This window comes from Pseudophryne corroboree, chromosome 5, assembly GCF_028390025.1.
Source record: "Pseudophryne corroboree isolate aPseCor3 chromosome 5, aPseCor3.hap2, whole genome shotgun sequence".
NCBI classification, from domain to species: Eukaryota; Metazoa; Chordata; class Amphibia; order Anura; family Myobatrachidae; genus Pseudophryne; species Pseudophryne corroboree.
The window spans coordinates 342,446,520-342,469,085 of record NC_086448.1 but is presented as its reverse complement, the minus strand read 5'-3'; the positions used below and the strand labels follow the sequence as shown (position 1 = coordinate 342,469,085).

The following is a 22,566-nucleotide window of genomic DNA, read 5'->3' as shown; positions in this document are numbered from 1 at the left end:
CTTGGCAAACTGTCCACAAGTTCTTTGACAACAGCAGGCGGTTTGCCATTCCACCTTACATATAGTGACCAACTGTGACACTGAAGAAGATCAAGTCAGTCTAGAACGCACCTGTCACTCCAGTTTGTCCCAGAGGTTCTCAATGTGTTTAAGTTCTGGACTGGAGCTGACCAGTCCATCAGGTAATCAAATTTTCTGTATACCAGTCCAGCGTCGCCCTGGAAACATGACATTGCACAGCCTATGATGATCTCCTTTTCAAACTCGACTAGCTCCTTGCAGCAAACCATTTACTTAGCAAATGTTCTAATCAGTGCCCCTCTACCTGTCTTATACCTTGACAAACATGTGTCTGCTGCAGGAGCACACCATTCTGCTTACACGGGGGAGGGGTGTGGGCAATCACTTTTATATACATAGTGTAATTCAGAAGGATGTCTTACACCAAGGATAGGGCTGGCGGACATGTGTACTAATAGTTATGACAGCTACTTTCACAAGGTTATGGATAGGTACAGAAACTCAATACAAGCAAAGTTCTGCATTTATTTCCAAGCATACAATGCAGATGACTTGCAGGCAACTGTGACTCAGGTATTATATCTGGTACATACTGTACCTGCCAAAAAACCTGACTTTTGTCAGCTAAGTCTGGGTACACATCAGAACGATGCCAAAATGGTGCAATGGTCGTTCCAATTTCCTGTCATCCCAGAAATAACGATAATGAGCGTACAAACTGTGCATTCCCTCAAGTGACGGAAAGATTTAGGGTGTTGTTTGATTGTATGCGATTTATTGGGTTGGGTTCGGGTGACCGGCAATTGGGAGACCGCCGGTCACTATACCGATGGCGGGATTCCGGCTGTTAGATGGCTGACGGGGGAAAGGGCGAGCGCAACGAAGCCAAAATCGCAAGTACAAATCTCACCATGTGTACACACCTTTACACATTTTAAATATGTTTAGATTAAGACAGAGAAAACTAGCAAAAACAATACATCATACAGGGCCGTACACATGGGGTAGATGTGTGCTTAGCAATCTAGCACAGACCGCTCAGGACACATTCCCCCTCCCCTCAGCACAGCGTGATGTATGCTGAGCGAGGGGGGGAGATGGGGGGGGGCGCTCATTTCACCCAGCGGTGATATGAGCATTGTGCTAGATTGAGCCAGGCCAGGCCAGTCTAGCACCGGCAATAGTGACGCGTGGGACAGCGCATCGCTATCGCTGTGGGGCATACACACAGAGAGATCGGTGCTTAAATTCTAAGCAATCTAGTCAAATTGCTTAGAATTTAAGCACGGATCTCTCCCCCTTTAAGTTTCAAGAGCAGATTTTATTATGTAAATCTATAGAATTTAGCTTTTTGGTGTTTTGGAAAGGAAGATTAATTACAAAGCAAGAGCCACAAAGTAATTCTTCAATAACAACCCTTTTTAGATCATTTTGGGTACGTTTTATTTGATGTGTAAGAAGGAGCTTAAAGACTAATGGAATTTTATTCTGAAAAAAAAGAAAAGCAAAATGAAGTATGATTTGTGTGAGATTACTAATATTGATGCTGAAATGTGGAGACTTTACACGGGAGTGAGAAAAAGCTCAGCAGCGTATGGGTTAAAGCTTCATACAGGTTAAGGAGGTTAACAAGTCAGTTTCTGCATATATTACTGTTAAGACAGTAGTTTAGTTATTGATCCAAGTCAGTGACTACAGATGTAGCACAGGCTTTTCCAGTGTCGGACTGGGGCATGAAGGGCCCACCAAGGGAATGCGGTTGTAGAGGCCCATGTTTAAGGCTGTGGCCAGGCTCAAGTGGGGGTGTGGCCAGCCACCACAGAGGTTTGGCTAACCATAAAGTGTACATTAGCTGTGCCCAATGGTAAATATATAATAAACTAGAGATGAGCGGGTTCGGTTTTACTCGGTTCTCAAAACGGCATCTTATTGGCTCACGGATGTCACATGTTTTGGATAGCCAATAGAAAAAATCTGGATAAAACCGAACTGGCGTTAATTCTGGCGTTACATCCGAACCAGCTCATCTCTATAATAAACCATATTCTTGTGAAGTATAATGTAACATATGTATAATGCATAATTCAAGTGCACCTGGATAAAGTCTGGAACCTGATCCCTAGAGGAAGAGGAGAGCCCACAGGAAGTGGGGCCCACCGGTGGTTTCCCCTGTGGGCCAGTCCGACCCTGGGCTTTTCAAACTGTCCACTGAACAACTTCTATGCGAGATTCTTAGTAACTAGAGATGCTCAGACATCCTAGGAACCATACAGCTAATTCACCTTACTCTACAACACCTATGTATAAGCTGTATGGTGGGACCCCAAAGGTGGGGGTTAAAAAATCTGTTTTTGAGTCCATCTTATTGCCTACACACAATGGCAAATTGACACATGGGGTCGTACCTGAAAAATGTTTGAGCACCAGAACTCTGTCACCAAACTGGTCTACAAACCCATCAGGATTTTCTTTACCCAACAATGGGTTTGGCTTTCTCTGAAATGGTAATAGTTTTAGTGGAAGGGGTATGGCCTAATATCTCATGATTTTCTGCCTAATATCTCATTATATTCCACTTACAATGTTGGTGGGTATAACATGTAACATATCAGGAATGATTGAGGTGTTTATTCCTATTTTGCAGAACTGAATAAATCCATTTCCTTATCTATAAAATTGATAAATCAAGTTTCAACAATTATTTGCTCACATTCTTAGACACATAGGGGGTCATTCAGACCTGATCGCACGCTGCAGATATTTGCAGCCGTGCGATCAGGTCTGAACAGCACATGCGTGGGGGCCACAATACGCAGGCGCGTTGCTGCTGCCGTTGCCGGGCAGCGACAAAAACAACTAAGAAAGCATTCGCAGTGGTGAACGCAAGAAGATCCCATCTTCTGGGAGTGTCGAGGAAAACACAGCCGTGCCCGGCCGTTTCCAGGGAGGGATCCTGACGTCAGCTCCTGGAAGGATCATCGCAGCGGGTGAGTAAGTCCTGAGCTGTGCAGAGAAGTTTGTGCAGCTCTCTGCACAAGCATTTGCAGCCCTGCACAGCGAATCCCCCTCCCCTGTGGGCAACGATTACCTGGTTGCAGCAGTGCTAAAAGTAGTCTGCGTGCGACCAGTTCTGAATTACCCCCATAGTATTTTTTAAATAGGTATCTTTATTTGGTATATTTGTTCTGGTCTATCAGGTGATTGTGTCCATCAGAGTACTCTGTAGTGTTTCATATAATCTACAAAAAAAAAACAGATGTTCAATCTATTAAGAACAGAGGAACATAACATTACAATATATATTTGGTCATATGCTTTTTTTCACTTGGCTTTAAAAGTTAGCCCACGTCTAATTATAGTCTTCCTTCAAAAGAATAATACAGGGAAATGGTGACATATATCTAATGGAGTACTTGTGTGTCTGCTTCCGGTAAAAGGAAGAAATCTACCAAACGGAGTGTTTACCTGTTGACAGCATGACATATGTTTGGTTTTACACTTCATCATTTCCAGTTCTGGAAATTCACAAAGTCTTTACATTGAAAGTGCTGTTTGCTTCTTAGCTAAGAACTCTCTGCAGCCTGTGATCTGTATGGTATGTATTTGAAATACCGGCAAGGTAGGTGATACTCCCCCTGTGGGTGTCCACGACACCCATAGAAGGAGAATAGAACCTGTGTCGAGAGAAACAAGCCACCATGCCCGCAAGGGGCCTCGATGCGCTCGCCCTGCTGTCTGCATTCTGGCGGACGGGATGCTACTGTTGGTATAGTGACAGCTGGCATCCCGTACGCCGGGATCCCAGACTGATCCCATCTGTACAAGCTGAGAGAAGGCAATGCAGTATGGAAACAAGGAGTGAAGGGGGTGGTTGTATGTTTCTTTGAGGAGGAGGTGGTTGCAAATTTACAGTATGTATATACCTAGCAAATACAACTATTAATCCAGATTCCGGCTGTAAAAGTGCGTGTTTTCTACAGTAAAATATACATGATGTTTTATTTAGCAATTGGCGGTTTTGCCACAAGATTTAAAGAGACACTTTTTTTCTTTTAGACATATATATATTTTTAGGCACTGGACGTACAGATGTGCCCTAATATATGATTGCTGCAGTTGCTCCCAACAGACAGGTCCATTGAGACTCTGCTAGCACCAGGTGTTCTTTTTTTTTTTTTGCATCTGTTTTGCCCAAAATGCATCGTAGTCACAATGCAACTTGGACGCACCAGGAGACTGTGCTGATTATTTTGATATGCGACACATATATCTGCGTGCGACTGAATCTACAGTGTATATATAAGTACAAAGTGCTAAAATGCAGTGGTTTTATTTCCATGCCAAGTTCCTTTGTGCTTCGTATACAGACTCAGTCGCACACAGATACACAAGTGTCACATATAAAATGAATCAGCACAGTCTCCTGGTGCGTCCTAGTTACATTGCGTTGCGACTAAGGTGCATTTCCAGGTAAAAAGACACCCAAAGTTAGCAAAGTTGCGTGGGACTTGTCAGCTCACTTGCGCCAGGCCTCTTGCACTGCATGGCATATTGAGGCTATGACACATTTGTACCATACAGAGAACATCTTTTTTTTTTAAATATTTTAATATATTATTAAAGATATCTTTTAAACTTTAAGTAAATATTGATGTGGTGAATTTTTTGTGTAAGTTGGAGAGCATTACTTGAATATGGTTTACTGAAAAAGAAGCTACTATTTATGTGCAGGCGGTCTTTTATGTCATGGTGTGCTGGTACTTCTCATGTAGTTGAGTAGCTGACAGCCACTGAGAGAAGCAGTAGGGAAGTATGTTCAAAAGGGTGCTGACTGTCTGGGTGTGAATAGAGTGGTACAATTGCCCTCTTTACAGGGATGTCTGGAAGGCTCCTGAGAGTGGCAATCACCCAGCTATCTAATTAGATAGAGAGATGATGATCGAAACATAGCATAACAATGCAATTTGTGTCAACATGCTGTGGCCACCATGGTGTGATTCTGTGCTTCACATCATCACACAGCAAGGGGACAGAATGATAATGTGGATCACTGGGTCCCAGTTGAACTGACATCATAGAAGCAGGGCCGGCGATAGGGGGTATAAACTAGAGATGAGCGGGTTCGGTTTCTCTGAATCCGAACCCGCCGAACTTCAGCTTTTTTTTACACGGGGCCGAGCAGGCTCGGATCCTCCCGCCTTGCTCGGTTAACCCGAGCGCGCCCGAACGTCATCATCCCGCTGTCGGATTCTCGCGAGGCTCGGATTCTATCGCGAGACTCGGATTCTATATAAAGAGCCGCGCGTCGCCGCCATTTTTCACACGTGCATTGAGATTGATAGGGAGAGGACGTGGCTGGCGTCCTCTCCGTTTAGAGTGACTAATAGTACTAGAGAGAGAGACACACAAATTTTGGGGAGCATAATATAGGAGGAGTACTACTTGCTGCTGATAGTGTGACCAGTGGCAGTGACCAGTGCCACCAGTTTAATGAATCCGTTCTCTGCCTGAAAAAAAACGATACACAGTGTGACACAGTCACACATACCATATCTGTGCTCAGCCCAGTGTGCTGCATCAGATACTGTATATCATTATCTGACTGCTGAGTGCTCACTGCAGTGCTCACACAGCTTAATTGTGGGGGAGACTGGGGAGCAGTTATAGCAGGAGTACATATTTTAAGTACAGTGCACACTTTTGCTGCCAGAGTGCCACTGCCAGTGTGACTGACCAGTGACCACTGACCACCAGTATTGTGATTGTCTGCTGACCACCAGTATATTGTGATTGTCTGCCTGAAAAAGTTAAACACTCGTCGTGTGGTGTTTTTATAAACGCATTCTGCAGACAGTGTCCAGCAGGTCCGTCATTACATAATATATACCTGTCCGGCTGCAGTACTAGTGTGATATATATATATATATATATATTTTAATTTTATCTCATTATCATCCAGTCTATATTAGCAGCAGACACAGTACGGTAGTCCACGGCTGTAGCTACCTCTGTGTCGGCAGTCGCTCGTCCATCCATAATTGTATACCACCTACCCGTGGTTTATTTTTTTTTTCTATCTTCTTGATACTAGTAGCTTACTTTAGGAGTCTGCAGTGCTGACAGACAGTGTCCAGCAGGTCCGTCATTACATAATATATACCTGTCCGGCTGCAGTACTAGTGTGATATATATATATATATATTTTAATTTTATCTCATTATCATCCAGTCTATATTAGCAGCAGACACAGTACGGTAGTCCACGGCTGTAGCTACCTCTGTGTCGGGACTCGGCAGTCGCTCGTCCATCCATAATTGTATACCACCTACCCGTGGTTTATTTATTTTTTCTATCTTCTTGATACTAGTAGCTTACTTTAGGAGTCTGCAGTGCTGACAGACAGTGTCCAGCAGGTCCGTCATTACATAATATATACCTGTCCGGCTGCAGTACTAGTGTGATATATATATATATATATTTTAATTTTATCTCATTATCATCCAGTCTATATTAGCAGCAGACACAGTACGGTAGTCCACGGCTGTAGCTACCTCTGTGTCGGCAGTCGCTTGTCCATCCATAATTGTATACCACCTACCCGTGGTTTATTTTTTTTTTCGATCTTCTTGATACTAGTAGCTTACTTTAGGAGTCTGCAGTGCTGACAGACAGTGTCCAGCAGGTCCGTCATTACATAATATATACCTGTCCGGCTGCAGTACTAGTGTGATATATATATATATATATATATATTTTAATTTTATCTCATTATCATCCAGTCTATATTAGCAGCAGACACAGTACGGTAGTCCACGGCTGTAGCTACCTCTGTGTCGGCAGTCGCTCGTCCATCCATAATTGTATACCACCTACCCGTAGTTTTTTTTTTTTTTCTATCTTCTTGATACTAGTAGCTTACTTTAGGAGTCTGCAGTGCTGACAGACAGTGTCCAGCAGGTCCGTCATTACATAATATTTACCTGTCCGGCTGCAGTACTAGTGTGATATATATATATATATATATTTTAATTTTATCTCATTATCATCCAGTCTATATTAGCAGCAGACACAGTACGGTAGTCCACGGCTGTAGCTACCTCTGTGTCAGCAGTCGCTCGTCCATCCATAATTGTATACCACCTACCCGTGGTTTATTTATTTTTTCTATCTTCTTGATACTAGTAGCTTACTTTAGGAGTCTGCAGTGCTGACAGACAGTGTCCAGCAGGTCCGTCATTACATAATATATACCTGTCCGGCTGCAGTACTAGTGTGATATATATATATATATTTTATCTCATTATCATCCAGTCTATATTAGCAGCAGACACAGTACGGTAGTCCACGGCTGTAGCTACCTCTGTGTCGGGACTCGGCAGTCGCTCGTCCATCCATAATTGTATACCACCTACCCGTGGTTTATTTTTTTCTATCTTCTTGATACTAGTAGCTTACTTTAGGAGTCTGCAGTGCTGACAGACAGTGTCCAGCAGGTCCGTCATTACATAATATATACCTGTCCGGCTGCAGTACTAGTGTGATATATACAGGTTGAGTCTCCCTTATCCAAAATGCTCGGGACCAGAGGTATTTTGGATATGGGATTTTTCCGTATTTTGGAATAATTGCATACCATAATGAGATATCATGGTGATGGGACCTAAATCTAAGCACAGAATGCATTTATGTTTCATATACACCTTATACACACAGCCTGAAGGTCATTTAATACAATATTTTTTATAACTTTGTGCACTAAACAAAGTGTGTGTACATTCACACAATTCATTTATGTTTCATATAGACCTTATACACACAGCCTGAAGGTCATTTAATACAATATTTTTAATAACTTTGTGTATTAAACAAAGTTTGTGTACATTGAGCCATCAAAAAACAAAGTTTTCACTATCTCACTCTCACTCAAAAAAGTCCGTATTTCGGAATATTCCGTATTTCGGAATATTTGGATATGGGATACTCAACCTGTATATATATATATTTTAATTTTATCTCATTATCATCCAGTCTATATTAGCAGCAGACACAGTACGGTAGTCCACGGCTGTAGCTACCTCTGTGTCGGCAGTCGCTCGTCCATCCATAATTGTATACCACCTACCCGTGGTTTATTTTTTTTTTCTATCTTCTTGATACTAGTAGCTTACTTTAGGAATCTGCAGTGCTGACAGACAGTGTCCAGCAGGTCCGTCATTACATAATATATACCTGTCCGGCTGCAGTACTAGTGTGATATATATATATATATATATATATATATATTTTAATTTTATCTCATTATCATCCAGTCTATATTAGCAGCAGACACAGTACGGTAGTCCACGGCTGTAGCTACCTCTGTGTCGGCAGTCGCTCGTCCATCCATAATTGTATACCACCTACCCGTGGTTTATTTTTTTTTCTATCTTCTTGATACTAGTAGCTTACTTTAGGAGTCTGCAGTGCTGACAGACAGTGTCCAGCAGGTCCGTCATTACATAATATATACCTGTCCGGCTGCAGTACTAGTGTGATATATATATATATATATTTTAATTTTATCTCATTATCATCCAGTCTATATTAGCAGCAGACACAGTACGGTAGTCCACGGCTGTAGCTACCTCTGTGTCGGGACTCGGCAGTCGCTCGTCCATCCATAATTGTATACCACCTACCCGTGGTTTATTTTTTTCTATCTTCTTGATACTAGTAGCTTACTTTAGGAGTCTGCAGTGCTGACAGACAGTGTCCAGCAGGTCCGTCATTACATAATATATACCTGTCCGGCTGCAGTACTAGTGTGATATATATATATATATATATATATATATATATATATTTTAATTTTATCTCATTATCATCCAGTCTATATTAGCAGCAGACACAGTACGGTAGTCCACGGCTGTAGCTACCTCTGTGTCGGGACTCGGCAGTCGCTCGTCCATCCATAATTGTATACCACCTACCCGTGGTTTATTTTTTTTTTCTATCTTCTTGATACTAGTAGCTTACTTTAGGAGTCTGCAGTGCTGACAGACAGTGTCCAGCAGGTCCACGGCTGTAGCTACCTCTGTGTCGGCAGTTGCTCGTCCATCCATAAGTATACTAGTATCCATCCATCTCCATTGTTTACCTGAGGTGCCTTTTAGTTGTGCTTATTAAAATATGGAGAACAAAAATGTTGAGGTTCCAAAATTAGGGAAAGATCAAGATCGACTTCCACCTCGTGCTGAAGCTGCTGCCACTAGTCATGGCCGAGACGATGAAATGCCAGCAACGTCGTCTGCCAAGGCCGATGCCCAATGTCATAGTACAGAGCATGTAAAATCCAAAACACCAAATATCAGTAAAAAAAGGACTCAAAAATCTAAAATAAAATTGTCGGAGGAGAAGCGTAAACTTGCCAATATGCCATTTACCACACGGAGTGGCAAGGAACGGCTGAGGCCCTGGCCTATGTTCATGGCTAGTGGTTCAGCTTCACATGAGGATGGAAGCACTCAGCCTCTCGCTAGAAAAATGAAAAGACTCAAGCTGGCAAAAGCACCGCAAAGAACTGTGCGTTCTTCGAAATCCCAAATCCACAAGGAGAGTCCAATTGTGTCGGTTGCGATGCCTGACCTTCCCAACACTGGACGTGAAGAGCATGCGCCTTCCACCATTTGCACGCCCCCTGCAAGTGCTGGAAGGAGCACCCGCAGTCCAGTTCCTGATAGTCAGATTGAAGATGTCAGTGTTGAAGTACACCAGGATGAGGAGGATATGGGTGTTGCTGGCGCTGGGGAGGAAATTGACAAGGAGGATTCTGATGGTGAGGTGGTTTGTTTAAGTCAGGCACCCGGGGAGACACCTGTTGTCCGTGGGAGGAATATGGCCGTTGACATGCCTGGTGAAAATACCAAAAAAATCAGCTCTTCGGTGTGGAAGTATTTCAACAGAAATGCGGACAACATTTGTCAAGCCGTGTGTTGCCTTTGTCAAGCTGTAATAAGTAGGGGTAAGGACGTTAACCACCTCGGAACATCCTCCCTTATACGTCACCTGCAGCGCATTCATAATAAGTCAGTGACAAGTTCAAAAACTTTGGGCGACAGCGGAAGCAGTCCACTGACCAGTAAATCCCTTCCTCTTGTAACCAAGCTCACGCAAACCACCCCACCAACTCCCTCAGTGTCAATTTCCTCCTTCCCCAGGAATGCCAATAGTCCTGCAGGCCATGTCACTGGCAATTCTGACGAGTCCTCTCCTGCCTGGGATTCCTCCGATGCATCCTTGCGTGTAACGCCTACTGCTGCTGGCGCTGCTGTTGTTGCTGCTGGGAGTCGATGGTCATCCCAGAGGGGAAGTCGTAAGCCCACTTTTACTACTTCCACCAAGCAATTGACTGTCCAACAGTCCTTTGCGAGGAAGATGAAATATCACAGCAGTCATCCTGTTGCAAAGCGGATAACTGAGGCCTTGACAACTATGTTGGTGTTAGACGTGCGTCCGGTATCCGCCGTTAGTTCACAGGGATCTAGACAAATTCTTGAGGTAGTGTGCCCCCGTTACCAAATACCATCTAGGTTCCACTTCTCTAGGCAGGCGATACCGAGAATGTACACGGACGTCAGAAAAAGACTCACCAGTGTCCTAAAAAATGCAGTTGTACCCAATGTCCACTTAACCACGGACATGTGGACAAGTGGAGCAGGGCAGGGTCAGGACTATATGACTGTGACAGCCCACTGGGTAGATGTATGGACTCCCGCCGCAAGAACAGCAGCGGCGGCACCAGTAGCAGCATCTCGCAAACGCCAACTCTTTCCTAGGCAGTCTACGCTTTGTATCACCGGTTTCCAGAATATGCACACAGCTGAAAACCTCTTACGGCAACTGAGGAAGATCATCGCGGAATGGCTTACCCCAATTGGACTCTCCTGTTGATTTGTGGCATCAGACAACGCCAGCAATATTGTGTATGCATTAAATATGGGCAAATTCCAGCACGTCCCATGTTTTGCACATACCTTGAATTTGGTGGTGCAGAATTTTTTAAAAAACGACAGGGGCGTGCAAGAGATGCTGTCGGTGGCCAGAAGAATTGCGGGACACTTTCGGCGTACAGGCACCACGTACAGAAGACTGGAGCAACACCAAAAACGCCTGAACCTGCCCTGCCATCATCTGAAGCAAGAAGTGGTAACGAGGTGGAATTCAACCCTATATATGCTTCAGAGGTTGGAGGAGCAGCAAAAGGCCATTCAAGCCTATACAATTCAGCACGATATAGGAGGTGGAATGCACCTGTCTCAAGCGCAGTGGAGAATGATTTCAACGTTGTGCAAGGTTCTGCTGCCCTTTGAACTTGCCACACGTGAAGTCAGTTCAGACACTGCCAGCCTGAGTCAGGTCATTCCCCTCATCAGGCTTTTGCAGAAGAAGCTGGAGACATTGAAGGAGGAGCTAACACGGAGCGATTCCGCTAGGCATGTGGGACTTGTGGATGGAGCCCTTAATTCGCTTAACAAGGATTCACGGGTGGTCAATCTGTTGAAATCAGATCACTACATTTTGGCCACCGTGCTCGATCCTAGATTTAAAACCTACCTTGGATCTCTCTTTCCGGCAGACACAGGTCTGCTGGGGTTCAAAGACCTGCTGGTGAGAAAATTGTCAAGTCAAGCGGAACGCGACCTGTCAACATCTCCTCCTTCACATTCTCCCGCAACTGGGGGTGCGAGGAAAAGGCTCAGAATTCCGAGCCCACCCGCTGGCGGTGATGTAGGGCAGTCTGGAGCGACTGCTGATGCTGACATCTGGTCCGGACTGAAGGACCTGACAACGATTACGGACATGTCGTCTACTGTCACTGCATATGATTCTCTCCCCATTGAAAGAATGGTGGAGGATTATATGAGTGACCGCATCCAAGTAGGCACGTCAGACAGTCCGTACTTATACTGGCAGGAAAAAGAGGCAATTTGGAGGCCCTTGCACAAACTGGCTTTATTCTACCTAAGTTGCCCTCCCACAAGTGTGTACTCCGAAAGAGTGTTTAGTGCCGCCGCTCACCTTGTCAGCAATCGGCGTACGAGGTTACTTCCAGAAAATGTGGAGAAGATGATGTTCATTAAAATGAATTATAATCAATTCCTCCGTGGAGACATTGACCAGCAGCAATTGCCTCCACAAAGTACACAGGGAGCTGAGATGGTGGATTCCAGTGGGGACGAATTGATAATCTGTGAGGAGGGGGATGTACACGGTGATATATCGGAGGATGATGATGAGGTGGACATCTTGCCTCTGTAGAGCCAGTTTGTGCAAGGAGAGATTAATTGCTTCTTTTTTGGTGGGGGTCCAAACCAACCCGTCATTTCAGTCACAGTCGTGTGGCAGACCCTGTCACTGAAATGATGGGTTGGTTAAAGTGTGCATGTCCTGTTTATACAACATAAGGGTGGGTGGGAGGGCCCAAGGACAATTCCATCTTGCACCTCTTTTTTCTTTAATTTTTCTTTGCGTCATGTGCTGTTTGGGGAGTGTTTTTTGGAAGGGCCATCCTGCGTGACACTGCAGTGCCACTCCTAGATGGGCCAGGTGTTTGTATCGGCCACTAGGGTCGCTTATCTTACTCACACAGCTACCTCATTGCGCCTCTTTTTTTCTTTGCGTCATGTGCTGTTTGGGGAGTGTTTTTTGGAAGGGCCATCCTGCGTGACACTGCAGTGCCACTCCTAGATGGGCCAGGTGTTTGTGTCGGCCACTAGGGTCGCTTAGCTTACTCACACAGCTACCTCGGTGCGCCTCTTTTTTTTCTTCTTTGCGTCATGTGCTGTTTGGGGAGTATTTTTTGGAAGGGCCATCCTGCGTGACACTGCAGTGCCACTCCTAGATGGGCCAGGTGTTTGTGTCGGCCACTAGGGTCGCTTAGCTTACTCACACAGCTACCTCGGTGCGCCTCTTTTTTTTCTTCTTTGCGTCATGTGCTGTTTGGGGAGTGTTTTTTGGAAGGGCCATCCTGCGTGACACTGCAGTGCCACTCCTAGATGGGCCAGGTGTTTGTGTCGGCCACTAGGGTCGCTTAGCTTACTCACACAGCTACCTCGGTGCGCCTCTTTTTTTTCTTCTTTGCGTCATGTGCTGTTTGGGGAGTGTTTTTTGGAAGGGCCATCCTGCGTGACACTGCAGTGCCACTCCTAGATGGGCCAGGTGTTTGTGTCGGCCACTAGGGTCGCTTAGCTTACTCACACAGCTACCTCATTGCGCCTCTTTTTTTTCTTCTTTGCGTCATGAGCTGTTTGGGGAGTATTTTTTGGAAGGTCCATCCTGCGTGACACTGCAGTGCCACTCCTAGATGGGCCAGGTGTTTGTGTCGGCCACTAGGGTCGCTTAGCTTACTCACACAGCTACCTCATTGCGCCTCTTTTTTTCTTTGCGTCATGTGCTGTTTGGGGAGTGTTTTTTGGAAGGGCCATCCTGCGTGACACTGCAGTGCCACTCCTAGATGGGCCAGGTGTTTGTGTCGGCCACTAGGGTCGCTTAGCTTACTCACACAGCAACCTCATTGCGCCTCTTTTTTTCTTCTTTGCGTCATGTGCTATTTGGGGAGTGTTTTTTGGAAGGGCCATCCTGCGTGACACTGCAGTGCCACTCCTAGATGGGCCAGGTGTTTGTGTCGGCCACTAGGGTCGCTTAGCTTACTCACACAGCTACCTCATTGCGCCTCTTTTTTTCTTTGCGTCATGTGCTGTTTGGGGAGTGTTTTTTGGACGGGCCATCCTGCGTGACACTGCAGTGCCACTCCTAGATGGGCCAGGTGTTTGTGTCGGCCACTAGGGTCGCTTAGCTTAGTCATCCAGCGACCTCGGTGCAAATTTTAGGACTAAAAATAATATTGTGAGGTGTGAGGTGTTCAGAATAGACTGAAAATGAGTGGAAATTATGGTTTTTGAGGTTAATAATACTTTGAGATCAAAATGACCCCCAAATTCTATGATTTAAGCTGTTTTTTAGGGTTTTTTGAAAAAAACACCCGAATCCAAAACACACCCGAATCCGACAAAAAAAAATCGGTGAGGTTTTGCCAAAACGCGGTCGAACCCAAAACACGGCCGCGGAACCGAACCCAAAACCAAAACCCGAAAAATTTCAAGTTCACATCTCTAGTATAAACGGTACAACTGTACCCAGGCCCCAAGGATCAGAGGGGCCCCAAATATATGCTGATAAGTACCCGGCAGGGATGTGAGCTGTCTTGTCCAAATAGGGCAGCGAGCTGTAGGCAGTGTGGTCACAGCCTCAGAATGACAGGAGCCTCTCACAGTGACTGTGCAGAGCGAGTGTGCATCTGCTCTTCCGGTTCTGCTCTGTTGCAGGCAGTTACGGGATATGGCAGGAGCTCCGCTGGCCAGAATTCCCGTGCCCTGCACTGGCCTCTTCTGGTAGGGTCTGCTGTGCAGTGTTCGGGTCTGAGGAGTGCAGCACTGGTGAGTCTCTCCCAGGGTAAGAGTGGATTGGTGAGGGGATACAGGGCTCTGGGATGGGCTGGAGTAACTGGGAATGCAGCATGGAGTCATTGGGGAGAGACAGACTGTGGGGTGTGTGGGAGGAAGGAGAGAGGGAGACGCAGACTAGTGTGTGGGGGAGGAAGGAGAGATATACATATTTATTTGTATAAATTAATATAAATATATATATTAACAGTTTCTTATGTAGCGCAAATTCTGTTGCGCTTTAATAATTATATATATCATCTGAGGGGGCCACAGAGATATCACTGTACGGGGCCCCAAGATTTCTGTTGCCGGCCCTGCATGGAGGTCCCCTCCTCAACTTAAAGGATCTGTGCTCAGAAAATTAGGAAAGTACTATTAAGACAAGATAACATACTAGAAACAGAAGGCGAAAAATAACAGATAGGAAGGAAAGATAATGGAAGGGGCAGAGTGGTGCACTGTAGACATGCGTAGTGTTCAGGGTAATTACTAGCTTTCCCAAATCAAAATCAAGTTGTAGCCAGAATGGAAATAGCGGGTCTCCCTAAGTCCGTTTCAGCAAGATGAGGATAAGACAAACATTTACAAATACATTAGTTACATGCACTTTAAATTTCCTCACCTAATTTAGGTGGTTAACAAGCAATACTGGATGATCCTTTCTGTTTGGTCTTTGTATCTGTGGTTGTAATAATCTTTGATTTATAAATAAAGTTGATCAATGGCGTAACTATAAAGGGTTGTCGCTGCTATGGAGCCCATAGGCTTAGTGGGCCAGACTCACCCTAAACCCAGCTCACATGAGCTAATCTTGAGGGAATAAGGTTTAATATTTAGACATCTATATAATAATCCTCTAAGGTATAGAACAATGGGACAAACCCTAGCCATAAAGGAGAAGGCGGACCCACTGGGAACAGATAAGTATGCAGCTGCAGGAGAGAAAGGGCGGGACAACAGCGGTCATAGAGCAGGTCTGAGTAGCGATCAGAGAGTGGGCAGTACGGGACTGAGCAGGGGTTGAAATGAAGTGGAGTGGTGCAGAATGAGTAGTCGGATGGGGCAAAGCAGCTGGAGAGGGTGTAGGGATAAACAGCAGGGGCATGGTTGGAGCAGACAGAGGGGGCAGGATGGGACTGAGCGGGAGGATGTATGGTATATCAGGCCAAAAATGAAGATTTCTTACCACAAATAGTGAAACAAAAAATAACAGAATTAACAAAATGGAGATATAACAAATAGTAAAAAAAAAACATGGAAATTGAGCAGAGCAGTGCGCAGGACTGAACGTACTGTAGGACTAGATGTACCTTACTCACTACCATATAAATACCATTTATATCTCCCAATAGTTGTGATTTTGTCATGATTGTCCCAATTAGCAGATCCCAAATAAAACATGATAACATTTTATTTGGTTGGGAATTCCACTGATCCGTGCATGAAGCAAAGATTGCTGTGTAATTGTCGTATAGCTAGGGCACTACCCATCTCAGATAATACACTAAAAGATCTGTAATCAAAGGAAAACTACCAAATACCCCACAAAAAACATTGGAGGGACAGTGCATACTATACTATTTGCACACTGACAAAAACACTTTGTTTACAAAACCATAAACAAAGATACAGTAGCTGTAGTAGGTTGGAAGTGAAACTTGTAATGCGTTATGTATCAAAGGGAGAGCACATGTTTACACAGTTTTTCTGGTGAAGCTTTACACTATAAAGCCCATGATACAGAAACTGCCCTCTGCATACATGCCCACTACATGCCTATGGCACACTAATCCTTGGTGTATATGATTAGAAGCTGGCAAGTTATACTCAATAAGTTGCAAGTTAAGCTACGGCTGCGATGATTATGTGTCTGAATCACCCCGTAGTTCTTACAAGTTGGGTATGCAGGCTCCAACCATAGCCAGATGAAGGGGGGATGGGGGGGAGGCACAGGGGATACTGAAACCCAGGCCCCCCCGCTGTCAAGGGGCATCCTGGCTGAAGCACAATGACATCACTAGTTCTCTCTCTTATGCAGCAGCAGAACCAGGCAGCCAGAATGCGAACAGGACAATGGGGCCGATGTATTAAGCCTGGAGATGGCATAAGGAAGTGATAAACCAGTGATAAGTGCAAGGTGATAAATGCACCAACCAATCAGCTCCTAACTGTTAATTTACACATTGGAGCTAATTGGCTGGTGCGTTTATCACCTTGTACTTATCACTGGTTTATCACTTCCTTATGCCTTCTCCAGGTTAATACATCTTCCCCAATATGCAGTGCAGGCAGAGACACAGTAGTATCAGGTTTCATGAGCTACCGACGTAGCTTCCCATCCAGAGGAGAGATAGGGGGGGGGAGCTGTTAGTGACCCAAGGATTCCAGATTCTCCTCCCAGACTTTGTGTCTGGATCCTGTGTAACCTATTCTCTTATGAGAGTGTTCGGTTCTAGAGAGTCCTCCTGAGTTCTGTCCCAGTGTGTAGGTAATACAGAGGCTGCTGCTGCTCTTGCATGTGACAACATTATACATTTTATTTTTCTATGTGTATTTTAAGGCTGTTTTAGTTGTCTTTGTTCCACTACAAGAAAACGTTATAAAATAATTGTCTCTCAATTAGGTGGCGCTATAAACAGTACCAAGGCATTATTAAGATATTAGTTTAAATATAATATACACCATTGGGTTAATATACACAATCCATACCTCCCTACATGACCCATTCCAGGAAGGACAAAATGCTCTCTACCTGGAATTCTCTCTTAATTTATGTCTGCAATAACCTCTGTTGATATATCTTTCTTATAAATGAAATAGTTCAACACAGGTGACGCCAATCATATATTAAGTGGGAAGTCCGGGTAGAGAGTATTTTGTTCTTCCTGGAATGGACCATGTTGTGAGTAGGTAGGCCAATCCCGAGAATCGGGATTGAAAAACTCTCAATCCTGAGATTCCCGGGATTGAGTTGGTAAAAAAAATATGTATATTATTTCATGCCCCATCCTCCCCCCCAAAGGAATAAATAACTTCATTCTCCACCAACCAGCCCAGCCCAGGGCTCACAGTAACTCAGTCTCCTCCAGTCCAGAGATTCCACTCCAAAAAGAGCAGTACACACAGGTCTGCAGCAGTGGGTGCACTCCTGTCCTGTTAATCCAGTCCCAGCTAGTCCCGACTCCTACCAGCGGTGATGATGAGCCCTTGAGCTCCTCTCTGCTCTGGCTGCAGGGCAGGCACTGGCTGAGCTGCAAAGTGTGATACTGACACTCACACCACACGGATGCTCGGCACTGCAGTCATCTGCCATCTGCCATGGCTGAAAGGGTGGGCTGGCATGGGGCTGTACAGCGTGACCTCTCTAAAGTCACACTGCACAGCTGGGCGGTGTCTGAGCCAAGTGCTGCTATTGCTCAGCTCTGCCTTGCAAAAAATAAACAAACTGCACATGCGCAACCGCATCCCGCAAGTCCCTGGATTGGAGGTCCCAGTCCTGGGATTCAAATCCTAGCAGTTTTAGGTGAAAATCCTGGGAACCCCACAGATCCCGGGATTGGCCCCCCTAATTGGGAGGTATGCACAATCTAATATACACCCCCTCTTCCCCTGGGCCCCCCTGTCTTAAGTGCCCTGGGTTCCCCCCTCCCCCCCCCCCCTCTCCCCCCATCCCCAAGCCTTAATCTGGCCCTGGCTCCAACACATATGTAGTTGTTAAAAAAAAATTGAGAGATTCATCCTCAGGGAAGACATTGCATGCAACTCTGAGGCCCATTGTCTTCAGAAACTTGTCCACATTCTGACCAGTTCAGCAAGTTTCTGGGTATCCATCTATGCTTCAACAATTAAATCACCAACTGTAGAGATTGCACAGTTTCTTCTGTATATCTGTCTCTATTGGTATCATTTTCTATATTACATGGCTGTAATGGACATAGCGTAGCCACATATGGCACAGGGTTTTGACCACACCTCAAATTATAAGCAGATCCTGGGGATGGTTATGGTATAATAATAATAATAAAAACAAACCGCATGTCGACCTTATTCTGTCGACCATTATCATATTGACAATTTGAACCTGTTGACCTTTTGACCATGTCAACCATATGCATGTCGACCATTTGGTGTCGACCTATTGACTCAACCTATCATTCCGATATCCCTGGGGATATTTGCAGGGTGTCTGTGGGAACTGGTGGTTTTTTAAATGATTTTCCCTGGGGTCCTGGTAAAGAGACGTTCACAATACTGGCTTCCACTAAAATGTTGTTAGCAAAGATGGAACCTTAGGAACATGAACTAAAAGTCTGTGCTCATATATACATCCCACTGACTCTGCCTGTTAAAGGGGGTTATTCAATTGTTAGCAAACCAAAAAAAGTCAGCAGGTGGGCAAAACCATGCTGCACTGCAGGTGGGGCAGATGTAACCTGCACAGAGAGTTAAATTGCAGTGTAAAAATAAAGCAGCCGGTATTGACTAGTCACAGAAACAATGTAACCCACCCAAATTTAAATCTCTCTGCACATGTTACATCTGCCCCACCTGCAGTGCAACATGGTTTTGCCCAGTTGCTAACTTTTTTTGTTTGCTGACAACTCTGAATAACCCCCAAAAGCAAGATGACATTTTAGGTGGATTGCAGCCAGATTGGATTAAGGAGAATTGGTGCTCCTCACAATCTCAAATCAGCATTTCTTTATCCCAAGTCTCTGTAACTCATACGGTGACTTGTGGTTGTCAGGTGGTATGAGATTATAATATTTTACACAGATCTTATACTGTTTGGAACTGTATAGGTAGCAGTGACGTGAGGTGATGCCTGTGGCTGGAGAGCCACACTTGGGGGTGTAAAGGGGAGGAGGGGGGGTTATGCACTTGCACTTCCAAACCCCTCCAGCACTTACTGACAGCACAGCAGCACCTCTAGCACTCACTTACCCCAATGATCCCTCCGGCACTGACTCCCAGTCTGCGGCTGTAAGTTTCGGGGAAGGAGGAAGAAATATCAGTGATCCCTGCTGCTCGCGGCTACAAACACCATGGGGGGGGGATCAGGCACCAGCACCTGGCGGCTGCAAGCTCCTGCGGGAGGGGGGCGCGGGTATCAGTACCCGCGGTAGTAAACTCTATTGTGATGGGGCGGAGGGGGGAATCAGGCACCAGCACCCGGCGGCTGCAAGCTCCTGCGGGAGGGGGTGTCGGGTATCAGTACCCGCGGCTGCAATATCCATTGTGATTGGGGAGGGGGGGGGATCAGACACCAGCACCCGGCGGCTGCAGGCTCCTGCGGGAGGGGGAGTCGGGTATCAGTGAAGCTGGGCAGGAAATTAGCTGGTGCTCAGCACTGACAGACAGATTAGTGCTGTCCAATCAGTCAGGTGCTTTCATGTGGGTTGAAGGCACGTCCCTGTCAATGAGGCAGATGTGCTGGTGCCGCCTCTCATGAGTTTTTGGATGGGCTTTTTCTGCCCGCAGCTTGGCCCCGCCCCCTGTCCATCTCCAGACTTAAACACTTTACCATTGACATTGTGAGGCAGGTGTTCTCGCTGCCTCCCACTCACATTTGGCTCTTTTTTTTCACATCAAGTAGGATTGGAAAAATACAGAGAAGATATTTAAGACACAGAACATGTGTAAATATCTTCTTTGTATTATATTAAACATTGACAGGTGAGGCACTGCCTCCCCTGACTGCACGTCCCTGATAGGTAGCTATGGCCCTGTGGGTCTGGGACTCCAGGTCGACACACCTTAGGTCGACACCAATTGGTCGACACACCTTAGGTCGACATGGACAAAAGGTCGACAGGAACAAGGTCGACATGGAAAAAGGTCGACATGAGTTTTTTATATTTTATTGGTGTCGTTTTCTTCGTAGAGTGACCGGGAACCCCAATTAGGGCACCGCGTCCCCTCGCATGGCTCGCTTCGCTCGCCATGCTTCGGGCATGGTGCCTTCGCTCCGCTTCGCTCGGCACAGATTACCATTCCAATCGTGGTCCACGTGGATCGTTCAGTATGAAATGGTTCCAAAAAAGAAAAAAATTGTGAAAAACTCATGTCGACCTTTTCATGTCGACCTTGTTCCTGTCGACCTTTTGTCCATGTCGACCCTTTGTCCATGTCGACCTAAGGTGTGTTGACCAATTGGCGTTGACCTAAGGTGTGTCGACCTTTTTGTTGTCGACCTGGAGTCCGGATACCGGCCCTGTATAGGCTTTATAGTTTGGCTCAGAGATATAAAATATACTTTACAATTAGATTTGGTATGTGGTGTTTACTTATTTTCTATACATTGCTCGCTAATTATCCCTCAACTATTCCTTCACACTGGTGCATACACACGGTGAGATCCTTGCTATGCCCGATTTTGACTATGCGATTTCCCTTTAACTCCCCCAGAGCCCAGATAGCACAGATTTTCTGTACTTTCTATTTTGTCTATGTACGATTTTGACTAAGTGCCAATCTTGACTATACTTTGTACTAGATAGTACACTAGATAGTCAAGATTGACTTGCCTGCACAGTCTATCTAGCCTTGTGATACCGACCCCGTGGGAGTGCGCATTGGGATCGAATCGGTATCGCAAGCTGCCTAACACCTTGAGATATGCACTAACTTTCCTTAAGATTTTGACTATATAGTCAAAATTTTACAGATTTATCTCACCGTGTGTACACACCCTAACTTTTATATTGCACTCATGTGTTGTGTTCCTGCTGTTGATACAGTGTGTGCAGAAAATTTTGCATGCACTTGCCAATGCGTACAGGTGCAAGTAGCACAGAGCAGAGGTCCCTGAACACAAGCAGTTACATGCTACACAAGTAACTGTATAAAAGACAAGTCATAGATTTTGTAGTCTATAATAACAATATGTTACAATAAATTAGGGCATATACGTATAGTAGCTAAAAACAGTTGGGGTGTAGATTGCCTCTTATTCTTGATACTTTTAGGCAAATGCTTTTGTATGCAGCAAGCAGCAGAGCGACATTCAGGGAAAGCTGCCAGTCCTATGTACGATGGAGTTGGCAGCCAGACAATTGTGTGTCTCAGCTCAGCAAATCAGCAGATTCTTTCAGATTGCTAAATTAGCTTATCTCAGCAAAAGTAGCTGCCAGAGAGATGAGATGGATAAATGATTACATCTGAATACAGTAAACAAGAAGCGTTCTGATTCCATAGTGAAAATACTATTACTACTACTAGCAATGTAATCTAATCTAACATTCTAACATACCCAAGAAAGCTAGAAGGGGACTCGCCATCAAAACTGATCAATCATGTTTTGCTGCATCATGTCCAGGTTATATCATTTTATGTTATGCACACTAGTGCCTGCAGGAAAGTACTGGTGTCAGAACTGTTATGCACTCCAGTGCCTGCAGGAAAGTACTGGTGTCAGAACTGCTATGCACTCCAGTGTCTGCAGGAATGTACTGGTGTTTGAACTGTTATGCAAAACAGATGGACTCACAGACAAACTGGGGGATATGACATAATGTACACAGAAGGTGATAGGGTAACAAAATACACACAAAGTGAACAGAGAAGCCCAGAGGCTAAGGAACTGGGTATCTCCCTTGTATTAGAACTGCTCAGATGGAAAAGCAAGATGTTGTGTTTTAATACGTAGAGAACCCGAAATGCTGTTGCTAAGGGCAACAGCAAAACCCTAAAGGGTTACCAACGGGTGTGGCAGTAAACTCCTTGGTCAGAGATGGAATGATAGACACAAGGAGAATCTCCACAATCCTAATTCTCACTTGCAGTGCACAGGTTTTAGCTTACTGCCACTAAACTGACCCCTGACACCTAGCACAGTGAGACAGGATTAGACAGGCAAGTCTTAGAATACAGCCGCAAACTTGCTAAGTTCACAGAGTAGTAACAGAACCCCAGCAAGCTAAACGACTGACTCCAGTCTTACTGCTAGGTCTGGATTGGCAGAGTGTAATACCAAATCCCCAGGCCTATTTGCAGTAAGCAACAAACAAATACAAAGCTACACAGTACTGGCTAACTTTCATGAACTGACTAACCAACAAAG

General features: G+C 45.1%; 1 protein-coding gene across 1 annotated transcript in view; it reads left to right on the top strand.

The window, feature by feature from the left end:
- ITGA9 (integrin subunit alpha 9) overlaps positions 1-22,566 on the top strand; it is an 838,556-nt gene that overhangs the window by 521,072 nt on the left and 294,918 nt on the right. The window lies entirely within an intron of this gene.